The sequence below is a fragment of the Labrus mixtus genome, chromosome 4, assembly GCF_963584025.1.
Source record: "Labrus mixtus chromosome 4, fLabMix1.1, whole genome shotgun sequence".
NCBI lineage: Eukaryota > Metazoa > Chordata > Actinopteri > Labriformes > Labridae > Labrus > Labrus mixtus.
In genome coordinates this window covers 4,780,096-4,803,575 of record NC_083615.1, presented here as the reverse complement: position 1 = coordinate 4,803,575, position 23,480 = coordinate 4,780,096, and the positions used below count along the sequence as shown (strand labels likewise).

The 23,480-nt window shown below is 40.3% G+C and overlaps 1 protein-coding gene across 9 annotated transcripts in view; it reads left to right on the top strand.

Annotated features, from left to right (window-relative positions):
* The first annotated feature begins 5,894 nt into the window (after nt 1-5,894).
* Nucleotides 5,895-23,480, top strand: part of mef2aa (myocyte enhancer factor 2aa) — a 62,540-nt gene continuing 44,954 nt past the window's right edge. For 4 of the 9 annotated variants that reach the window (XM_061035245.1, XM_061035242.1, XM_061035246.1 and 1 more), the window contains exon 1: nt 10,074-10,238. The gene's annotated coding sequence lies outside the window, so the exon portion shown is untranslated. Of the gene's footprint in view, nt 6,130-10,072; nt 10,239-23,480 lie in introns of those variants that run through there. The other 5 variants (XM_061035239.1, XM_061035241.1, XM_061035247.1 and 2 more) reach the window with 3 other exon arrangements.

Below are 23,480 nucleotides of genomic sequence, written 5' to 3'. Positions count from 1 at the left end.
TTATCTATCCAGCACATGTACACTGGCTCGATCTGTTAAGGCGTTTAGAGGAGGCCGTGTACAAACCAGGTCCTGAAGACGGCTGCCCTCACATTGGTGGTTGAAGGGGGGCTAGTGAAAGCCAGATTTTGTTAAAGCTCTTAATAAGGCACAGTGTGATATAAGCCCGCAGGCGGCAAAGCTCTGTGTGCAAACACTTCAACAACTCATGAGATAGGGCAATCTGTGTACGGAGCAGTGGATGGTCTAACATCTCTGTTATTTCACACACGACCCTATTTGGCCTCTCTGATATCCTTAATTTGGTAGCAGAATTTGATATAGTGCTGCAAATATTTGCTCATGCACACATTAAGTCTGTTTGCCTGGTATGTTACGATAAACAAACCGCAATGGTGTACCCAATGTCATAAATGTTAAACAGTGTGTGCAATTATATACTTCACATATCTGGCCGTGCACACTGAAAGCACGCTTTGTGGAAGCAAGCTCTATTTTGACAGATCGTTATTCCCCTTCCTGACCACCGAGGGATACATTTAGAAATTAACTGTTTATGAGATGCCCAGGGTGCAGGGCAAACTTGAGCCTGTATTTCAGTGTGAAGAAAATAAAGATTTTGATGGGAGATTTTCACAGTTTCAGGGAGCGGAGAACATATTAAAATGCACTGAGAAAACAGATGAAAGTGTCATTGATATCTCAGATGCTATAGATTTGAGTGTGTGCTGTATATGATGTTCTCCTATCTGCATTGTTTCTTTTCTGAATATATCTGTGTAAGGACTTTTGATCTACTTTCTGTGTAGTTTTCTTGTCATCACTCTCTGCCTCATAAAAAAAAAAATCCTAGACCCTGTGTCACATATCATTCATCATGAAAAATAAGTTATAGTATTGTTTACATGTCACTCATTACCAACCATCTAGTTGTTTGTTTGTTTGTTTGAAAGGTATCTAGCAGAAGGGCAAAAGACAAAAAATAAAGACAATGTAGGAGTGACAAAAACTGCAGTTCCTCTAGTGGCCACTTGAGGCTAACTATACAAAAGGGAGTCAATGCCCATTAAGACATCAGTTAGTCATTAAACTTCTGTTTATGGGTCGTGCCTTTTGGGATTTTTCATGCAAATATGGAACATGTGGTTTGCTGTGTGGTTTGTCGTGCTGACAGACTCTGCTCCAGCTTTTTCCAAGACTGAAAATCCAGTATAATATTCTTTAAAAGTTAGAACCAATTAGCAGGAATCCGTGTCTGCCCTCCCTGTGCCTATTGGAAACTTGTTAGCACAGTCAGTGTTTATTGTACATTGATTTAATTGTGACAGCCTGTGTGTATGAGTCAGGATTAAAGATGGCTGGCAGAGGCCGTTTGAAGACTGGTTATTTTTCTTACCCAGTTTATTTTGTCAAGCTAGCGCTTGTTTCTTACCAAAGATGTTTGAGAGCTGGTGTTACTCGCACAAGCTCTCCAAGCTTCCTAAGTTCTGACAACTCTAATTTGTGGTTAGCTAATGCCCCAAATAGAATCTCATTCTGAGGGAAGCACTTCTGTTAACTAGCTAATTAGCAAGCTAATAAATTAGCCGTGGGCTTTCACTTTGTAATATAGCATTTGCCAACATCTCAAATGTTGTTCCACCTTCTTTTTTCAAATAAAGTCTCTTTAAGCTCCAGGAAACCAACATGGCAAAGGTCAAAATGCTGTAGTTGGGGCGAATATGAATACATAAACAAATGAGTAAAAATCCAGGTGGCTACTTCCACTGTTTATGCAGTCAATGAAAGAGATGACTTTTTAAAAGTTTGATAACATCTACAGTACCTCTTGTTCCTTTGGAGGGTTGAATGCACTCTATGCAACGAGTATCAGACAAAAGTATATCACATGGTTTAATGTATTGTCAATATTTCTTCCTGATATTCTACTTCAGGACAAAAATCACCCAATATTTCATTGGAGAAGAATTTTAATTTCAAACTGTCGCAGTGATTAAAGACCTCAAATTCAAGCTGCAAGTTGAAGGAGCGAGTGTGCAGGATCAGTAGAAAGAGTAGCATCAGCGCTCCGCTGTATTTGGATTATAAGTCAACATGCTTTTAGCAGTGCTGCTTGCTGAATCAGCTGTTTCTTAGTGAGGATAGTGAACGATCTTAATCCTATATATAGGTAACCTTCTGAAGGAGGAAGAGTACAGAATCATAGTGTAGTCTTTATAGTCGGGCAATGTTTAGACAAAAAACAGAACATATACATACAGGAGGTTAAAATCTTTTGGTTTTGAAGCTTTTTTTCTTTCTTAAGTTACTTGCAGACATACTGACAACCACTTCTGTACTGTGAGGAGAAAATGAGTCCCATTTTCTGCTGTGACTTTATAGCTTTCTCTGTAGAAATACATACAGTATATACCCAGCAGATTTTAGAAGGCAGCCGAAGTGTTTCCTACTTCTTGATAGTTATTCTGAAGTAAGCTTTTCTCAGACTGGTGACAGCTTGCAGTACATAAGTGAGAGCAGGAGAAGACAAAGCACTCTGTACTCTGAGGCTGTGTGTGATTAATGACAGAGGTGTGTGTTGCAGTGGGCACCCTCGGAGCAGCTACAGATCAGTCTTCCTGTAAGACAAATCTGACACTCACCAACTCACCGCCCCACCTGCTACCCCCTCACCGCCATCAAACCATGGGCTCCTCACAGCCAAGTGCACCCAGCACGACATCGTGCTCATAAATCATCCCAAACAAAGCATGTTTAATCTGTGACGCGCAGGCCTGACACGCAAATTTATTACCTGTTGTAGGAAAAACTGCATGTGCCCCTCTGAGTCAAGCCTCTATTTACCTTTGAGAAACCGGTAAAATACTGGAAAGACAAAGTCTGCAACAAAGCAAGCTGATGATGGCAGTGTCTTTCAGGCTGAATTCGGGAGACAAAGCCCAGCTTTACTCAACCATCCTGCCGCCTTTTCACGCCGGATGACATGCTTGCACGACTTTTTCTCGACTGCACTTGCCAAAAAGATTTAGGGATTTTTCTCAAGCACATTTGTAAAACATGAATACCAAATTATCTCATGTGGATTAGAGTTGGATAGCTGCTCTATGCCTGGTGTGAGTCATAATGCTTAAGAAGAACTGGGCACCTACTACCTACAATTGTGTGATAGGGATTTTTTTTTTTTTTTTTTAGAAATCTGCCGTGCAGTAATGGAGCATTGTGAGGGAATATGCATGGAATATTGTACTCTGTGTTTGAAGGCAGTGATACAGAGAATGTAACCGCAAAACAAAACTCTTTGTGAGAAGAAAATGTTATTTCTTATGTTTCCAAAAAATGTATATACCTACAGCATTGTATATTATGGTATATTACAGCATTAAGTGTCTGAAATAATCTGGAACACTGTGTCTTGTCTAAATGCTGCCTACAGGTAAACAGTGACATTACATTCAGATATCTTTAGCTTGTCTGCTATACAGCCTGACAAACTGAATTACAGCAGCGCTAGCTTGACGTGGAATCGTAGCTAAAATGCCTTGAAGAAGAACTGGCTGAAAGGCAGAAATTTAGAGCGGTCTCTCCCACACGTTCCTTTTGGCAGATTCTCCTGATCCTGCTCGTCCTCAACATGTCTTTACACTGTACATGGTGGGAATGAGAAGTGATGGCACCTGCTGACTGGCTCTGGCGATGTCAGAAACTCACACGTACAAATACACATACACACAGAACAAGGTTTTTTTTTTTTGTTTTTTTTTTGTGCCTATGATGCAATCAACCAGTCAGAAAATCTGACAGTGAGCTGCTTAAGAACAAAATGATCTTTACGCCTAAAAAAAAACAAAACACATAAAAGTTTTACCCCATCAAAGTGCGTTGGAAATAAAATAAAACCAAAAACAATTACAACAGGCTCTGATTTAGAAAAAGGAAGACATTAGAAGGTGTCTTGTTCCATTTAGCGTACAAAAGATGTACGTTTATAAGTATTAAATTGGCTAATATCCCCCGGAAACTTATGACATTGTAAATTACTCGAGTCATTCCAGGTGATTAATGGAATAATACTTGAAATTAGGGACAAAATGAATAATGGTAAGAGCAGTTTCATTCCTGACCTTGTTCAATTTTTAATGAGCTCAGTACAATGGAGACTACATTTTATAAATGGAGCTATAGGCTCATGTGAATATTGGAGATAATTAAACAATGCCTTTATTATCTGGATCTTTGTACAATTGCAAGAAGAAAAAAAAAAAAAGGCAGTGCGTCAAGTAAACAAGACAGGATGGATGTTCAGGTCTACTCCGTCTCACAGTTGATAAGCATTCAGCAATGTGATAAACAGAGAGGAATACTTGAAGGAACCCAGGAGACGGAAACTCCCAAGAGAGATCATCAGCTCATCAGAGGGACCTTTGTGTGCTGTTGTTCTCTGCCTCGGGAAGAGCACAGCCGCTCCGCAAAACCTACTGCGACGTGTCAAAGTTGTACAGCAGTGAGACATAAAGAAGAGGAGGAAACATCACAGAGCGGTGGGAGAAGTCGTTCCTATCATTAAACCTGTATAACAAATACACTGAATCTGCATTGAGTTGAACAGTTTGACTACATTTTGACCACAAAACATTTCAGGCCCCTTCTCTACTGACCCACATTCACTAGATCTCGTGGCTCTGTTATCTGCTCCACTTTCCCAGATGAAAGTGACACCATGAAGGTTGCCACTCCTAATGTCAGTCCTTCACATTAACAGTTGTGCGCTCACCTGCACTATTCGGAGCTTTAATTACAGTGGGTAATGAGAGAAGAGATCTAGACTGTGACACAAGGAGTATTTTTAGATGTTGATCTTTATTATCTAACACGTCGTTGCGGTCTCCTCAGATGTGACTTTGTTGGAAGAGTGAGAGAGTAAGCGTTGGAAGAGAGAGAGTTGTAATCACTTTGAAACCATCAATTAAACAAATCAAAACATTCTGAATGTAATCTAGGCTATTTGAGTAATTAATGATGGCAGCTAATGTGTACATTTCTTTAGTTGGTTTCGTAAGGAACTACAGAGCATGAAACCGTATATTTCAGAGTCATGAGAGACTCCAAAGTTGTACAGTGAGTGGAGGACGAGGGATTGGCGAGAGCTTTTCAGAAAGTCTGTTTTAATGAGCCTCAGATAATTAAATGTTATTTCAGAGCTCTGTGGTCAGATTGATGTCTCAGAAAACTGAGGCTCAGTGATCTGTCTTTTGCTTTTCTTATTTACAAAATAAACATCTATTTTTTTTCTCTCTTCGCTATCGTAATGTACATCAAACCTGACTTGCATAGCCTAATAAAGCTTGCCGCATGCGACGTGGTGTTTTAGTCCCTTTTTTTTTTAATTGGAGAAAAGAGTGTCTGGGTCTATTTGTGGTCTGGTGCAATGTTGGAAATGCCAGCTGTCGTGCATCAAAGCCTCGACGGAAAAAACCCGTCATTTGAGCACATCCCTGCAACTTGTTGAAATAAATCACTGACTATGTTATGATAAAAACACAAATTTTCCCCTTAATTTAAAACCAACCCTGCATGGACATTTAATCAATAATGTTAAAAAGTATGCTTTAATCTCCATGAAAGCCCGACGTGACCAGACCACAGTGAGGACTCACACCTAACAGATGCACATTTTTCTCTAAAACAGTTCACTTTGTTGTGGAAAAAATATGTTGAAGATCTTTTTGCAATTATTTCCAGCCTTCTTGTGAGAGCAAGAAGAAATCCTCAACACCTTCCAGAGTTGTGACTGACAGCTGTGGCTGGTTAAGAGAGCCGCTGGCCAAGCCCCATCACGTAACACATGCCCGACATGTCTATGTCCATCTGGGGTCCTACCCTTCAAACCCCAGCACCCTCGCTCTCTGCCGGCAGAGAGACCGAGGGACAAGAGGAGGAAGAGGGTGTGAAGAAGACAGGCCTCTCAGGGCTCGGAGGGGAAGCATCCAAAGCCAGCTGGTCTGGCTTTGAGGTAAATCGAAAGGCGGAGTGAAAACAAAGGCGTCTGAGAGAAGATAGAGAAAGTCAAGACTTGCAGAGGGAAGAGAAAGAGATTGGAACAGCAGGATCTTTGAAAGCAACAACAAACAGGTGAGACCCAGGTGTCAGGAAAGGTCTACATTATGACACCTACAACTAGAGTAATTTCATGATTGCTTAGATGAGTCTTATACATTATTGTGTCTTTTGTGTGATTGTGTGACCAAATGTAAAATCACTTCAGGTGAAACTTAATTAGCAGATGCTAAATAAATGAAGTTGCATATTAACTCACACAACTGTTTTTGTGTTGCTGGCATCACTGTGGGAGGATGGGAGGGATGCATGCCGACACAAAAGTGCTGCTAAAGGAGATGCTGAGAGCAATTTGGAGCCTCTCTGTTGTCAGTTGGCATCAGCCTGAACTCACTAGGAACCAGTGCACAGCAGAAACTTTCCTGACTGAGAAACACTTCAAGAAAACAGCTGGGGACTGTTTCTGTCTGATTCTTTATTGTCACGACTATTGTCACTAACACAGAAGGAAATAACACGCATGTGTGTGATGATAAACAGTGAACAGCAGTCAAGTTGTTTTCACTGGGAACAAAAAAGTTTCACGCTGAACCACTTTTCCTTACTGCAAAAGGCTTTCACTTACAAATAGAAAAAAAAAAAGAAAAACCTTGCTTAATTACTAAGATACTTTTCTCAAGTGATGATACAGCAGTTTGAATGGGCCTATGTGTTTGTGTAGCATGTTTCCCAATAACAGTCAGTTGCAATTACTCCTCTGAGTTACAGTAATAAGATTCTGAAATGAAAAACTTAATTCAATTTTAAAAAATTTAAAAAATCAACTCAATTCGATGGACAATGTCTTCCCTGTGTATAACATGAAAAGATGAACGAGTGCTGAGTTTGTACAAAGCAATTTTTTTTTCTGATAATCTCAGAAAGCAGATTTTTTTGGGGGGCAATGGAATGTACATTTAAAGGAGCGTACATGCATGAGGTGCTGGGCTTTGAAGAGAAGTTATAATAGCTGCTGTTGCTCTACATTTTTGTCACATGTTGCGGAAAGAAATGTACATTTTGTGGTAGTTATTTTTGTACCACAGAAGCACATTTGGTCTCAAATTTTTTATTTTTTTTCCCCCCCATGAAAGTTTTCAAACTAATCTTCTAACTAAAGATTGCAGTTATGTTTACAAGTGAAAACTTTTCTAAATTCCCTCTTATTTAATCATGAATGGAAAGAAAGATACATAAAATTGAACTTAAAGAACATAGGGCAACAAATAACATTCAAAAGCTACTGTACATGTAGCTAAATAATAATAATACGTTGCCCTACAATTTATCTGCATTCTTAGGTGTGTGTGTGTGTGTGTTTGTGTGACAACTGTAAATCAAGCATTACTGTGACTACAATAAAGACAATAACAGTAGTTTTGTATTTACACTATGGGTTGTTTTTCTTTTCCTTTGTGTGCACATCACGTGTGACTCTCTCATGATTTCTCTTTACCATGCAGATACTATAATGGACAATGGCCTTTATGTCTCTCCTGACCTGTTAAAACCTGGCAGGTGGAACTCTTGGGTGCTATAACCGTATTTGCTGGAGCAGTTTACACAGTCAAACAAACAGGGTCACCAATGCTCAAGTTAACTGCGGAGAGTCCACCCACATAGCCTCATGTGGCTGTTAAGTGTGCACTTTTTTTTAACCTGGACAGAACATGGCCAAGAGACAGGAGCCTGATAATGGACACTAACTTTAATAACTTTAAGCCCATATTGTTGAAACTCAACCAGTTTGTAGCAAAAACCATTACACAGAATGGAATAAGACCATTGTGAATTTGACTTATATTTAATGGATTGGTTGTCAATGCAGAAGCAGCCTTCAGTTGCCAGTATTCACAGTTGTTTCTTCCTCGGCATAGAGCACTTGAGAATACTCAAGAATGAGGACTGAAGTCTGAGTGACTGGTATAAAAGGACAGTGTTGTACTAGATTGATAAAAATGAGCTACATACTGCAGCAGACAAACACAATTTAGGCCTAATAAACAGGATCTAATTAGGAGAGGAGGTCTTTGTCTTGTTTTACTATTCAGCCAGGGATATTGTGCCATCAAATTACTGATTCAAGATACCAGATTGCTCCGACTACTCAACATAGACAGAGATGTGTGTGTGTGTATATTTAGGCACAAGGTTAGTCTGCTATGCTTTGTACTATCACATTTTAAATGAAAGTATTTAAAGTTTCAATTAAGTACTGTAAGTTTTTGTAAGGACATCTCAACCCAGATGCACCTCAGCTACCCCAAAATGAATGGTTTAGGTTTGCTAGAGCTAAAAAAGGAGAAACCCTGATCTTCAGCAACTAGGCTATGTTTAAAAAAAAAAAAAAGAAATCACCCACTAATAGTTTTTTGCTGCTCCAAATGAAAAATAATCTTACTGTTCAAACGGGGGATAACAGATGTATCTTTAATGGTGAGTAGCCTACTTTAAGAGCATGAGTCGCTGGTTGTGAAACTACTCTCACTGCCTGATTAAAAGTTATGTAGCCTACACTACTGCAGTAGTAAGTAGTCTACAGGAAGCAACATTACAAAGTAAAGTTCATCATGTATAATCTTACTGACGAAAAACTAGAATTACCAACAAAAATTACTAAAATATCAACAGAATAGAATAGAATAGATGTTTATTGCCATTTGCACAGGTACAGGACAGTACAGGTACATTGGAATTTTTTGTGCTTTTCTCCCTGAGTCAGCTTCTACAAAAAAGTTAAAATTATATATAAAATAGAATAGCAACATTTAAACAGTACTCACTCATTAAGGGTGTAAATTTGTCAAGTTGGAACTGTACTTATCGCTTTCAATGGTTTTTCTATCAATTTATAAGCCTTACTTTAGAGATCCTTATTTAACTTACTTGAGACTAATATGTATTTTTAAACATTGTTTTATATTAGGATAATGTTTCCCTGCTCAGTGTTGTGGAGTAGAGGAACAAAAGTGCAGAAAATAGAACTTTAGTAAACCGTAGTTTATTTGGCCTACCTCGATGAACCTCTACGAACTTGTGTAAACAAACCATGTTCAATAAAAACAGGTAACCCTGGCCTGTATTTGTAGTTTTATACTACTGATTGGATTTCTTCGAAATAGTCTGATTGCTCATGTGCTCGTAGTAGACCATATCTTAACCTGACCTCACCATCATCCAATCCAAATATAAAACTGAAACAGCAGCTGATAATTGTGCGAAATAGCTCTCGCCCTTGCTTCCAGAAGACGGTAAAGCCTGTCCAGTAGGCTCCACCAGTTACCACACCTCCTCCTGTGATCCTTGCATGTACACGTGACCATCTCATATGTGGGTGACACGAGTCCCCGCCTTCTTCCTCTAATTGGCAGCTCAACAGACGCTGCAGCTTTTGATTGGCCCAGGGAGACGTCCTTCAAATCAAATTCCTTTTTGCCGTTGTCTTAGAGATATGACGTCAAATGTAGCTAATGTGATGAGGCCGAGCGGAGTAATTTGGACAAGTAGCTATTTTGTCCAGATGTAGTCTGTCTTGAAGAAACAGATTTTTAAAAAAATGACAATTATTTCTTTTTTTTAGATGGTTGTATTTGCATTAGTCGTTCCTATCCGTAAGCTCTGCCAAAGTTTCTAGAAGTTTGGTTTGTTTATATCCTATATTCCCCCATTTAAAGTGAGTTGTTATTCTAAGGACTATGACACGAATCAGCAGTTTATGGAAAGCAACTAAGCAATGTTACAATAACAGGCATGCTGTAAAGCGGGCTACCTACTGTATATGAAGCCATTCTCACTATTTGCGTTTTTCCAATATAGGCTACTCCTGGGACTTTCACTACTTTTGTAATGTTTTGACGGCGGAGTGTGCGCTTGTGTCTCTCTCTCTCTCTGTGTGTGTGTGTGTGTGTGTGTGTGTGTGTGTTCCTGACAGAGTTAGGGAGAGAGAGGGAGGGAGGGAGGGAGCAGCTCGTCAGATAAGGGGAGGAGTCTTTCACTGACAAGAGGGAGAAGGCTTTTTCTGAGTTTGTCAGCTCCCCCTAAAATAGCAGTCAGCGTGTAAATGTGAACTGAAATTACGTTTATCCACTGGAGCCACCGATATAGAGTTGTCTATAGGCTTCTCGGCGTCTGACTCGGGAGTAAAGGTGAGTAACGGAAATAGAAACAATGTTACGGAGAGTGTGGCAGCGCGGCATTGTAGCGACAGAGAGAGTGAGAGTAGAAAAGCGCAAGAGGGAGACGTAGAGTGGATTTGGGAGACGGGAGACATTAACTGTATATCTCCTAATCTGTTTGTTCTTTCTATTTACCGGGGTACATGTAGAAAATACGACACAGCACGACTGCGAAAAGCCGTTTAGTGTCACTTCATAGGCTATGTTTGAGTTATTAGGCAAGCCTTTGATGTCGCACTACGTTTGATCATTTTAAAGGGCGCTGTTGATATCAGAGAATCAGGCAGAAACTTTTTTAAAAAGGAATCTTCCTGAACCTAACGCGTCGCTTAAATGCCTTTAGTGTTGCTCTTAAGTGATGGTTTATCTGTGAAATTATGTGATTCTTAAAACTCCCAAAAGATTTCAACGTGGGACTGAAAGAGGGGACTTGTTAAACAAACGCATCGTGCGGAGCAAAAATAGTAATCAATGTGTTGATACTGTTGAGCTATTACAACAGCAGCAGGCTGTACAGTTCTCAAAGTGAATGTAATTGAAGTTTTATGTCTGATTCTGGGTCTACAGGCAAAGTTTTATGTTTACATGCAACTTTTAAAAACGTGTAAAACAGCCTGAGGTGTTTTAACTTACCACAAATGCTAAATAAAATAGATTAAATCAATCTTAAATTAAGGACTTTGGCAAGAAAGGGTTGCCAGTTTTCATAATTGCGTGAAGTTAATTATAGTGGAAATCTAAATGGTGTTGGACAGTTACTGCACATTAACACCATCGTAGTTGTTTATCACTGTACATGTTGTTGCAAGTGTTGCAACTATGTCATACAATGATATAATCAACTATAAAGGGAGTCCACTTTCTAAGCACAAGTAATGACTTGATATTTTACCAGCTATTTGAATGCTATCCTGTGCTTAGCCTCTAATCTCCTTATTTTAAAGTAAACCAGTCTTTACTTTAGTTAAGAGAGGTTGGATGATGGTGGTTTATGAGTGGTTCATGATGTTTGTGAAATAGTAGTTATTTTGATACTTTCTCCATAAAAAATGAATAAAAACTACTTTTAAAATCTCATAAAGTGATATGCTATGGAACAATGTACAATATGTTTGTAATAATCTGTATCGGTAGCTTGACATGAGAGCTTTTGAGAGAGAGAGAGGGGATCTGTGCTGTGTGACAGTTCTTTGAATCTCCGCGACTCCTGTGACCTTAAGCCTTGGCCGGTGAAGGCAACAGCCAGCAGTAACCTGACCTTCTCAAATGTTTTCGAGTGAATGTGTACAACACACGTCTCGTTAATATTGTACCGAAGGAGTCATTTTTTTATGATTGAAGTTGTATTTTGTGACCTCCTTTTTTTTTTTTTAACAACTTAAATTTGGATTATAGGTTTATTTGAGAAAAGATTACATCATTGCATCTATGTGGTGGTTTGGTGTTATTCTACGGGTAAAAATCACATTTGATGAATTTTGCCAAATTCAAACTCACCTCAAAAGGTTTTTGTACTCTGCCTTAACCCTGACATTTAGTATTTTATCACTTACAGTATGTTCTAAGTCCAGTTAATGACATATATTGTTAAAGTAGTCCTTCAGGGATCAGTTGTTTCAGACGTATTACTTGTATTTTTCACTGCACATGTTCATGTTATGGCGGCATGTACATTAGCAGCTGGTTGCCAGTGATTTCTAAAGCAAAGGCAGTAAAGCACCCTCCAATCTGCAGTCATTAGCTTCTGTGCTGCTCGGGGCCTGGCCTGTAATGGGCCTTGTTGCTCATGATCCACATCACGTGAGCTCTTATGTCTAATGTGTGGATGAGGGCTTCTTTCAGTGCCGCTCAAATGAATATCATTTTAACAATTTATGTTGTCTATTAGTCAGAGGAATGAATATGATGTCTGTGAAGGCACAGCTAGAGCCAGTATTAACGTCTCTCTTATGCATGTGTTGAACTGTTGCTCTAACCTCAGAGACCCCAAATGTTCTACTTTCGTATTACTCAAGCACACACACACACACACACACACACACAGAGGTTTGATTATTTATCTATTAGATCTCCCTCTGCATCATCTCATCAACAATATTTTGATGAAGGATGGCAAGCTAAATGGATGATTTTCCCGCGATGACTACCTCTGTTTACGCAACGTTTTAGCCTTGTTACATGTTGTGTTTGTGTGCCCCCCTGCATGTCTCTGTAAATGTGCGTGAGTGCTTGTTAGTGTCTTAGCACAAGTTCTCAGCGGAAAGGGAGAAATATGAGGTGGTGACGGTGTGAGGAACGGGCAGCTGCAGCATCTTTTACTGCACTTCTCATCCCACTTCAATCTCAGTGTCTCAGCTTCTCCTTCCAGGAGAAATGTGGAGTGTGTGGGCGAGTCGGATCTGCAATTAACGCTGGTTGTCAGAAAGAGAATGCTGGCGTTTACTCGATGCCTCTGAATCACTGAGTGAAAGTCTTTCTCCTCCACCCTCCTCCTCCCAGGACATTTCTGATTTCCAAGAAGGACAAAACACCAGAAAACTGAAAGCCAAGGATGTGTTGAATTCAAAAACAAGACAGATTCTGAATATTCTTGGTCTGATAAAGAGGATAGTGTATCTTTGATTGTTTGGTAAGCCAATATATTCTTTGTTTTTAACTATAAATTTACTTATAAAATGACTGCAGTTTTGCATTTTACGTTTTTTAAAGTTGTTTCAATGTGATTGCGACTATTTAAAAAATCCCTTTTGCCTTACCTTTTGTTCTAACATTGACTTGCTGTTGTCTAAGAGCTGAAGTTCAGTCGTCTGACAATGAGTGTGTCCTGGCCGGTTTCGTTAATGAAACTTATAAAATGGTTCTTAAACGTCAGAGTTTGCGTCAGGGAGGCAGTTTATGAATTTAATATTCATAATATTTACTATTTTTTTCCAACATCACTCAGAAACAAAGTGAGTGTCAGTTTCACATTGAAACTATTCAACCTCTCTTTAACTAACAAACGCATCTTAGCAACATGATTCATTGTTTATTGGAGCGCTATCATCAATATGGAGATTCCAGCGTTTTCCTGTGAGACCTGGAGGTTGGATGCAGAATTTGGAGCCTTGCAGATAATGTTTTAGACCGCAGTTAACTGTAGACTGTCCCCTGTAGACTAAAGGGAAAAGTCTTGTGCTGCCCTTTTTGTGCAAACCTGTACTGAAATTTATGGCTTAGACTTTTTGAGTTTTGATCAAGGCAAGAGACAAGTTGTTTGAGTTTTCTTTTGGTTTGGTTAATGCTTTAAAAAAACGTCATGTTGGGCCTTTGATTTTACCTGCTACATGGCTTTGGTTTTGGGTGGTGTTCCTTTGCTGTCTCAGTTTGGTACAAGTGTGTGCGGTGTGTATTAGACCAGACGTACACGTGCTGTGATCATGAGCCATTGATATGAGTGTGAACTGTGGGTGTCAAGGCAGCCTCAACTTGCTTTATAATGTTCACTGTTTGAAGTGTTTAACTCAAAGTTTATGGAATTCATTTTTAAAACATTGAGATCCAGTCAGTACAAAACAGTTTCAAAAATCTTTGAGTCAATTAAAAAAAAACAACATATTTTAAGGTTATAACATGTCAAAGTATTTATCTTTAACAAAAGCCCTAATTACTTTGTAAAATGATGAAGCGCCAACCTTAATAAATCGCCATGACTTGATTTGACACTTGTAATAATAGCCCGCTGTAAGCTTATAGAGGGTAAATGTATTACTCGCTGAGCCCTGTTTGTATAGCAGCACAGCTAATAGTGACCTTTCAACTGTCCTGCCCTTGACTGAGACCTCTGCTGGTAAGCCACCTCTTTGGCTCACTCAGCACATGTGCTGCTGAGCGGGGCAGAGCAGCTTATGGCCGTGCCGTCTTTTCCTGTCCCCCCCCCCCCCCCCCCCCCCCCCCCCCCTCCGCTCTTCCAAACGAGGCCTGACTGGATGGAGGTCTCTTCAACTCTGCAGCCTGGACCACAGCGGAGAATCAGCAGGAAGAACCTGGAGCAGAGCACTGTATGGCTAATCTGCTTTCACACCACTTCTGATTGTGACTGTGATTAGAAACGAACATATAGAGTCGCCAAAGTAGTGTCCTTAAAGAACAGAATAGTTACTCCATATCATGTATTTACTATTTAAAAAACAAACAAAGATAACGCTACCAGCTACTTTGATGAGTCTTGACAACAGGCTGCTGTGTTGTAGCATTTGCACAATTTGTAGTTTGGGGATGGCAGACTGTGAAGCATGCAGCGGAATTAAGGTGATGACTTTGAGAATACAAGTCATTTAGCACCTTTCTATGATACCTCCTCCTCCTTGTTTGTTTTTCTAGACTGCAAAAGAAAAACCACAGTTTCACACCGTTCATCATCTTAAAAGTGAGTGGGCTCTACACTTGGAGGCCGTGTAACCCCAAGGTGTGTTTTCCTGTGGTTTGGTTTGTCAATTTTAATCATCTCTTTTTTTTTTTTTTTTAAACACATTTGTCCGTATAAGATACAAAATGGTGAGGGACTTGGTTCCTCCGTGCTGGTGTTAAGTTGGTTCTTGTAGAAAGCAAAACTATAAAGGAAGTTAAGAAAGACATCTCTTTGCTGAGTTGCATTTTAACTGAATTTTAATGAGACTTTGAAAAAACATAAATCAAAGGAATACATTATAATCTAATTTACTAGATCAAAAGATCTCCCATGATTGCTAATATACCCCACTGTATAGAGTTCCTGATGTTCTGCTGTAGATCTTAAAAAGCGTCTCTCACTGGAGATTTCACCGCTCTGCCTTTGCACAGACTCGTCTGAGTGGAAGCAAACAGACAAACAATTGAATTATGTGCAAAGTTAACTTTCTTCAAAATCTGGTTCACTCTGTGCCATGAAGCTGTTTCTTGTTATGATACCAAGTGCTAGAGTAGTTTATTTGAATCTAGATTTAATATAATGCTGATACCAGTATCTGCACATCTGTGACATCTTGAAAGCTATCAACTTAAGGCACTACATCATAATGTATTAGCCCCAAATCTCGACCCATTCGACCCATTCTCCTTTAAGAAATCATTTATTTCATGGCTTCCACAAGCAACTCCTGTTTTAGAGCCCAAATAAAGAACAGTGATAATGTAGAGTGTTACTGTCGAGAGTCTATAAGGCTGTATTTTCCAAAAATTGGTCAAAACACATATCTTTTATTATTATTTTTTTGGTTTAAAATCAAGGTTTCACTGATGCTGGACGTCATGGAGACCCCTTAGGTGCTCCTGGTTTCTTTGTGTAAAAACTTTCTTTTAGTTTAGCTTTTCTTATGTTCTGAGTTGTGCCATAGAATAGTGATATCAATCTTACAGGTTATTAAAGCCTCTAGCTGTTAAATATTACCCATAATACGTTTTTTTTTTTTTACAAAGTCTGGGGTATCGGAGGGTTTCTCTGTATCAATTCTGGAGCCAAGGCATCAATATTAGGATTAAAAAATGGATTCACAACTTCTCTATATGAAACAAGAGTTTCAGCCTTTTCTACCCTAATCTAGCCCCCTTTTATTTAACCCAAGTGTTTGTCAATGACTGGTGTTGTTAATCCAGCTGTGAGAGCTGCGTGTCAGCTCCTGCAGCGAGCACATTGACTGAAAGTCCAGTAGCTGCTGGAAGGAAGACTTAGATCTCCTGCAGCTGCCGGACTGGCCCCTGTGGCCTCCCGTGCTGCAGGAAGGAGGCCATGCCTGCGATATTGTTGTTTTTCTGTTTGTCTGAGGAGACCATGTGAACCAGGACAGCTGGGGGGGATGTGATTCCTCCCATTATTCCTGCAATCACACATCATCCTTACGAACTGGGAAGGGGAAGTGACCCAGGTCCCCTCTCTGCTCTCTGGATGCTGCTCCAGTCCACCGCAGGGCTCTGACTGCTGGTTCAAAGTTGCCTTCCTCTCTGCTGTGAGGGCTGAACTCTCGCAGCATGAACACTGCAATGCCTTATGGGTGTACTTTTTAGCCAACTTGTTATACACGAGGTACCATTTGGTGTGTTCTTGGTCTGTGTGTAGATACATTTTGATAGGAATGTGTTTTGACTCGCTCATTTTTGGGGGAATTTTAACTCTCATCACTACCCCTTTTACAATACATGTTGTGAAACCATCTTTTCAAGACAGAAATGATACCAATATCTAGCCTTTCGTTTGGCCGATACGATACAGTGAGGGCTTAAGGTTTTGTAAGCGTTGACCTACATTACACCCTCTTCTAGCATAATGTGGTTTTTTGTTTGTATTTGTTTATTTTTGGGGTGAATAAAGTTTTTGGTATTGGATCTGTATATAGACTGGGATCTTGCCAATACCCAGTAGTGATACTGCTTTCTAGGCTGCATCACCATGGCCTGTAATGATGCTGGTTTCATTATCAAAGCAACTTACAAAGTGTTTTGTTTAGAGATGGACAATTCTCATTTGTTCCCCATTATTAGTGGAAACAATTTAAAATGTTGCACCCTTTTTTTCTACTTCTGTCAGTATCTAGGTTTTTTTTTAAATCAAGGGCATTCAGAGAGTATTGTCATTGAATCTCCAGTCTCTAGATCCCAGCTCTCTATAGTGTGACTGTGATTGTGAGCGAGGTGTTGAGTCTGCCCGCTGTTTGTGCGTCTGCCCGTCTGTCCTCTCCCTCTCCCTCTCTCCCAGTCCACTTTCCATCTGTGTGCTGTGGGTTTGCAAATCTAGTTGAAAATGGTGTAGTGTTTCCACCTGTGAGCTGTTGCCAGCCTGTGTTCATGCTCAGACTGGTGTTCTTGATTTTGTTTCCCTCCTCCCCTCCATCCTTAAGTTGCTGGCCTGACTGTGAGGGGGTTGTTCAGAACGTATGTAGGGGTGTAGGAGAAGGCGGGGAGTGTACCAGCAGCTGACCCAGAGACTTGGGACCAGAGGCGATCAACAAACAGTTTGACTGAAAAGATTCCTAAAGAGGCGAGCAGCAGCAGCAGCGCCTTTAGGGGTCTCTCTTTCTTTTACTTTCTCAGTCCGCCTCCCTCTCTCTCCATCACACTGCTTGCACACAGTGTTCATGTGACAGCTAGCACACATCATCTGATTTGGGAGTAACTGTTGGCTGCAGCTGCAGAAAACCCCCTTTAGTAAATGCTGCTCATTGATGTTAGCAGAGTTTCTAATTGAGATCGACATAAAGATGGAAAGGCTTTCTGTTAAAACATATTGTTAACATTAAAGACTCTTGATTATTCACCATTAAAACTATCTCTCAGTATGACATAACCAAAGTGTGTCACATTTTTCTCTACGACATATCTAAACTATTGCTTTATCTGAAATAAAATCTTACTTTTCGAAGTGAAGGAGCTCCTTTACAGACTTATTCTATAACAAAAATTCTAAGAAAAAAAAAAAAATCAATGCTACTTTAGCCAGCCCCTTTCACTGTAGTTATGACTCATGGCCATCCTCACTGCTCAGATTGCATAAACCTTTTATGTAATGGAACACTGTGGGAAAGAGGCATCGAGTGGAAGACAAAAATGGGAAGACAAAATCAAATATTTATCTTTGTGTTTTTCATTTTTTTACCATTAAAAAAGCACATATTCTCTGAAGACGGAGTAAGCCTAAACAATATGGACTATGGGAAGAAAACGGTTTTTATTTACTCAAATCTTACCGCTGATCATTCAACTCCAGGGGAGGAGTGAATATCTAAAATCTTGTTGTCTAATCTGGGTCCACAGTACGTTCAAAGACGTGTTGAGATCCTGTAAAATGTGCTGCTTGCTGAGACACATTATGCATGACGTCCCTAATATCCTTACACTGTGGATTCCCCCTGGAGGAAGATCTTGGTTCATCTTCTCTGTTTACCATTTCTGAGTTGCGGCGGTCTGTGAAACATCAAAAGGCTGCCATGGCACTTAACAAAGCTTGCAGGGTTCCTTGGAGGGTGGGGGACTGTTGCTCCCCATGGCGTTGGCATTATTATTGCTCCCTAGTGAGAAGTCCATCTGATATAGACAACCATGCAAATCACCACATGCCATCGCACACAAGGAAGACCACAGTACCACCCGAAAATGCCATACACATTTTTAAACCTCAAGGACCATGCAGGCACTAGATTTACACTATTTGTGCATTTGTGTTTGGGTGTCTTTCTCAAATTGTTTTATGAAGGAGAAGAGATTTCTGATTTATTTCTACTCCAGATGTTTATAACAAATATATAGCAATTGAAAATGAAACTAAAATGTCACCCAGAGGTGTAACTTTTCTTTTTATCCGAGCAGTGAAATTGTGACACAGGAAGTGTTCGTCCATAAAGAGTCCTGAATACTGATGTTGGTCCATGTCAAGACACTGACTTGTTAAAGTGACATCCTGTCGTAAGGACTGTGGCTGATGGAGGGCTTAGCTCAGAGATATAGTGTTAAACCAACGGCGTTAATATGAAGTGAGTAGCTAGTCATTAGTGTGTGAATTGCATTTTACAGATACAGCATGACATACAGTAGATTGCTTGATTAGGAGTTATTTGCAATGGTCAGGAGTTAAGTTAATAAAACTTGAATGAGGCACAATCGAGCTTCACTTTGTGGCACTGTGAGAAAAACTGTAGCCGTAGCAGTTTGAAACTCTAGTAGAAGATGACCATTCATGATGATCCTACAGTAAACTCACAGAGCTTAGCCTCCAAGTTTACAAAATAGAATTAATCACCCAGCGATCGTTGAAATCCAAAAAAGTATTTCAAATGAAATTAGTTCTGAAGGTATTTTAACTCTCAAACCACCAGCATAGATAAATAATGTAACCTCTTTTATAAGTTGCAACAATATTTCCAAATCCATATGACCAGAAATGACATGTGTGTAGTTATGACCTCAGATGCCCTCTAAAGGCATTCCTAAACCAAAGCAGACGAAAACAACTATCTTAAAAACTGTGTTTCTACAGTGTTTATACATTAGCAGTAGAATGTAAAATAACAAAAAAGATATCTTCTAAAAGGCATTAAATGATCACCTAGTCTAAAAGAGATACTCGTACTAGTCCCAACGCTTTATAACTCGAATAATAAGCTAATATTATGTGTGAAAACGCAGAATTCTAGAAAAAAAGCAATAGTCAAAGTATTTGAGAATTTCCTGATTTTCTTACTTTGAAAAAAAAAGTGTAAATGGGGCCATTCGGATTGAAAATACAAAAATGAATTTGGCATAGTTTAATATTTTCTTTTAACGTCGTACACAATTTTGGACACAACTTTACTGTTAAATGACCTTCAGGGCTTTTCAATGACCGCCGGATTGATTTTTTTTCCGATGCGAAGCTCTATAGCTCAAATGTAATGATAATACTTTCGAGGCACCAGCTATAGGGCTACAGTCTGACACTTAAGTAACTGTAATGCATGTCTATGAATCCTCAGTTGTCAAGCACATTCATTTTTAATGAGACATAATTCATCACCCCGCCCTCAGCATCAAGGAAGTTATCATAATTTTCTTTGTTCATAAAAGTTTCACTCAAATGTACATCTGGGGATTTACCTTGAGAAGGAGAGTAGCTTTTCCACATGAAATGGATATAACTGTTCAGAGAGGGTCATCTCTTTATCCTTGAGAAACTGAGATTCCACTCATTGGCTGCGCTCGGAAACCTGACTGACGCAAATGGATCATTGGGAATAGAAGTGTCCCAGCAGTAATTATGTTACAACGCTGCTGCCGCACACTACCACAGAGGTGGGATGGGATGGGTATGGGGCGCTTCTTTGAGCCTTGTTTCTCTTATACCCTTCTGCACAGTTAACACAGTCATACAGCCTTCCACTATCTCTCACTCTCTTGTTTACGTTCCGCTTCTTTTTCACCAACACTCACCTGCTGTTAAACCCAAACTCGTATAAGTTCAGTGGAAAGTTTATGACTTACATCTTCCTGTAATGTCTCACATATGTCTCATCTGTCTGTTGAATGACTCCTATACTAAGCCAAAAGTGACTAGCTGATAATTTCATACCATATTTGTCACTCTGTTGTCTTCCTGGTCTTTATTTCTCTGCCGCAAAAAAAAAAGTCTACTTCTTATTTCCCTCCTATCCAGGACTCTAGGCGCCTAAGTCAGTTAGAAAAGAGACATAAAATTAATGTAATGTCAATGGAGTTTTCTCATGAAACCCCAAGGCACTTAGTCAAAGTCACCTTGCATAGTCCTCTCATCCCCTGACAGTACAGTGAGAGTGAGATGGAGGATGTCTGTCTGCTAATGCTGTCAGTATGTGATGTCCTTTGCTTATTGGTTGTAATAACCACTCGTTCAGATTTCGTAGATTAGATACTTGTCTGGTGTTTATCTGAAGAGCGACATCATTTCCATTCAGTCGTCTGTGTAGCGCCGCCTATACCACGAAAAACAGTCTCATTCAGTGAGAGCAGGTTCATCCTGTGGGGTTTTCTTTCCTTTTGATGTCATTTTGGAGGTGATAAGTAGCTTTCCGTCTCCCGGTCCCTGTCTTACAACACCATCCCCCCCCAGCCCAGGCAAGGTGCTAGCAGCGTGGAGGATTGTTTGAACTTGCATTGATCCAATGTGGGATTACAGCTGGGTCATTGGAGAGTTGGACTGAGCTACCAGTCATCAGGGCAGATTAACCACTCGCTGTCTGCCTGGCTGCCATTTCAGTGCAGCCTCTCAGTATACTGGCTTTGTGCGTGTCCCCACCACACAGGTCACTGTCTCCTTTTGAACAATGCCTATTTATGTCTTACTTGATTGAGTCAGTTTTAGGCTGATTTAATAAGTAGAGCAAATATATTGCTTAATGAAACAAGACCAGTAAGATGACCTTACAAGGGTTTAAATCTGTAAGAAACATTTACCAAATTCAATTTTACAATGTCAAGATGTTGGCCTGCAGGTTTTTATTTAGCGGGCATATGTATTAAATTTTCTTTCAACAGCTTCCATATTCTAATTATTTTAACTTCTCCTTTAAATGTTATTCAAGTCATACCTCAGGAGGAAAAGTGTCACCCTAAAGCACGGCTTTACAGGGGTAGGTGAAGTGCTGCAGAAAGTCTGAGTTTTGCACACTGCCCCACCTCTCTACATTTTTCAAAGCCTCCTTTTTCACTTTTTTTTTTTGTTCGAATGCCCTTGCAATAGCTCTTATTAATTATATCTCATTAGTTGCCTTGGAAACTGAGGTGAGGAAATGTATAACATGAGTTCAAAGAAAAAGAGAAGAAACGGGAAGACAGAAATTATGAGAAAGACGAAGAAAGAGCTAAAGAAAGGGAGAAAGAAAGAAGGGGGAGGGTTTAAAAGAGGGACTGGAGAAAGTGGTTGTTGAGGGATCAGCCGTGTGTCAGATTAGCATCAGGAGACATTAACACTAGTGATGCTGCTGGGGCCACAATCCTGCCTTTCACTGCTGGAGAGGGAGATAAGCGTGCTCGCACAAAAGGGAGCTGGAGAGGGAGCGTGAGAGGGCTGGCTTGCCTCCACTCCCCTCAGGCCAACAGCCCCCCATTTACAGGTGCAGCACCTCCTGATGAAAGCAAGAACAAAGAGGTGGATGTTCATTTCCTGCTGCGCCGGTGTCAAGGCTCCATTGAAACAAAATCGGTAAAACTGTGGATTTAGGCTGCCTTGCTTTTGTGTCTTCAGCCTGCCAGGAGCTAATCGTAACTGAGCCTCAGTGTTGACACTTTGAGTTCGATACACTTTAAAACGTTGTCATGGATTATTTCACAGAATCCCTGTTCCAGTGCGCATCAGATTACCGCGCTGTTGCATCGTATCAGACATGTAGTTCTATGATAGTTTTCACTCCTCCAATGTATATGAACATGTGTTTGGAGAGCCGTTAACCACTCTTGTGTAACAAGTGCATGATGGAATAACAAGAAAAGGTCTGTGCCTGCTCATTTTTAAAGTAAGTGACTAATGTGCATGGCGTCCAGCCTGTGTAATGATCCTTCCAGTAAACATAATAAGCACACAGAGCCAAGTCACAAGAGATGAGCCTCTCTGTTGTTGTTTAGTCTCGAACTTACAGTCAGGAAGGTAATAAGGGAAGGGATCAGAGGGGAAGGGTGTCCCCAAGGTGGTCCCTCCCTTTCTTCCTTCTCTCCGTCGCTCCCTCTTACTACCCCTGCAGAGGGCATGTAGAGGGGGGGGGGGGGGGGGGGGGGGGGTCCTGAATAACAGGAAGTGGAGGGGGCAGGAAGTTGAGTCTTGTCTTGAGATATCCTACCGCAGGCCTGTGGTACGATACTGAGACTGACGCTGGCCTGCACAGGAAGCACAACTGTCATGGCTCCGCTCCAGACTTTGGCTGTTGTCCATCACCTTCAAGTGGGTGCTAGCGTAACATTTTCAATAACCTTTATTATACTTGATTTTATTTGGATTTGCATTTTGTTAAACTTTAAAGTGCTTTAAAGTCGGTTGATATGCAGTTTAATTATGTTACAGACGTACAGACTGGCCTCATTTCTTACTCATTAGCTCAACCCTGCACATAGATCCACTCTATAATTGTATGTTACCTTTAAAATGGGACAACAGTTAAGGGAGGAATGACTCAACTTAGTGCTTACAACAAGAGAAGGAGGAGGCCGTGCTGCTGGATCCAGTAATTACACTGGGAATTGAGCATGTTTTATTGATTGTGAAAGGGCCGGGCCTGTCACCGAGCCTCCCAGTGTCTCCATGCTCTGTCTTCAGGGGGGAAGAGGAGGCAGACTGGCCCTCCTTTCACCTGGCCAGTCTCACACCTCGTCACAGAGGATCAAAGTGGTCCTGTTCAGAAAACAGATGCGATGCTGAGTTACTTTTATAATGTGTTTCTTGAACTGCCCGTGTATTCAACAGAAGGCACAGTGTAAGACGGGGACTCGTTCGGTCAGACATGTCATATTGACTTTCTGTCGGGGCCGATGTGGTCGTTCCTATGGCGACGTGTTCTATGAACATTGATTTATGTGCTGCAAACCTTTTGGTAAGCAACTTTCAGAAGTGCTGGACTGGTTAGCATTAAATATGACCAGGTGTATCATATCAAGGTCTTTTAAATGTACATGATAAGAAGCTGTGCTGCATATATCCCACCATACAAACAAGAAAAGTTCTGCTACTGTAAACCTTGTAGTTGTAGTGGAAATAACCAATTTCTT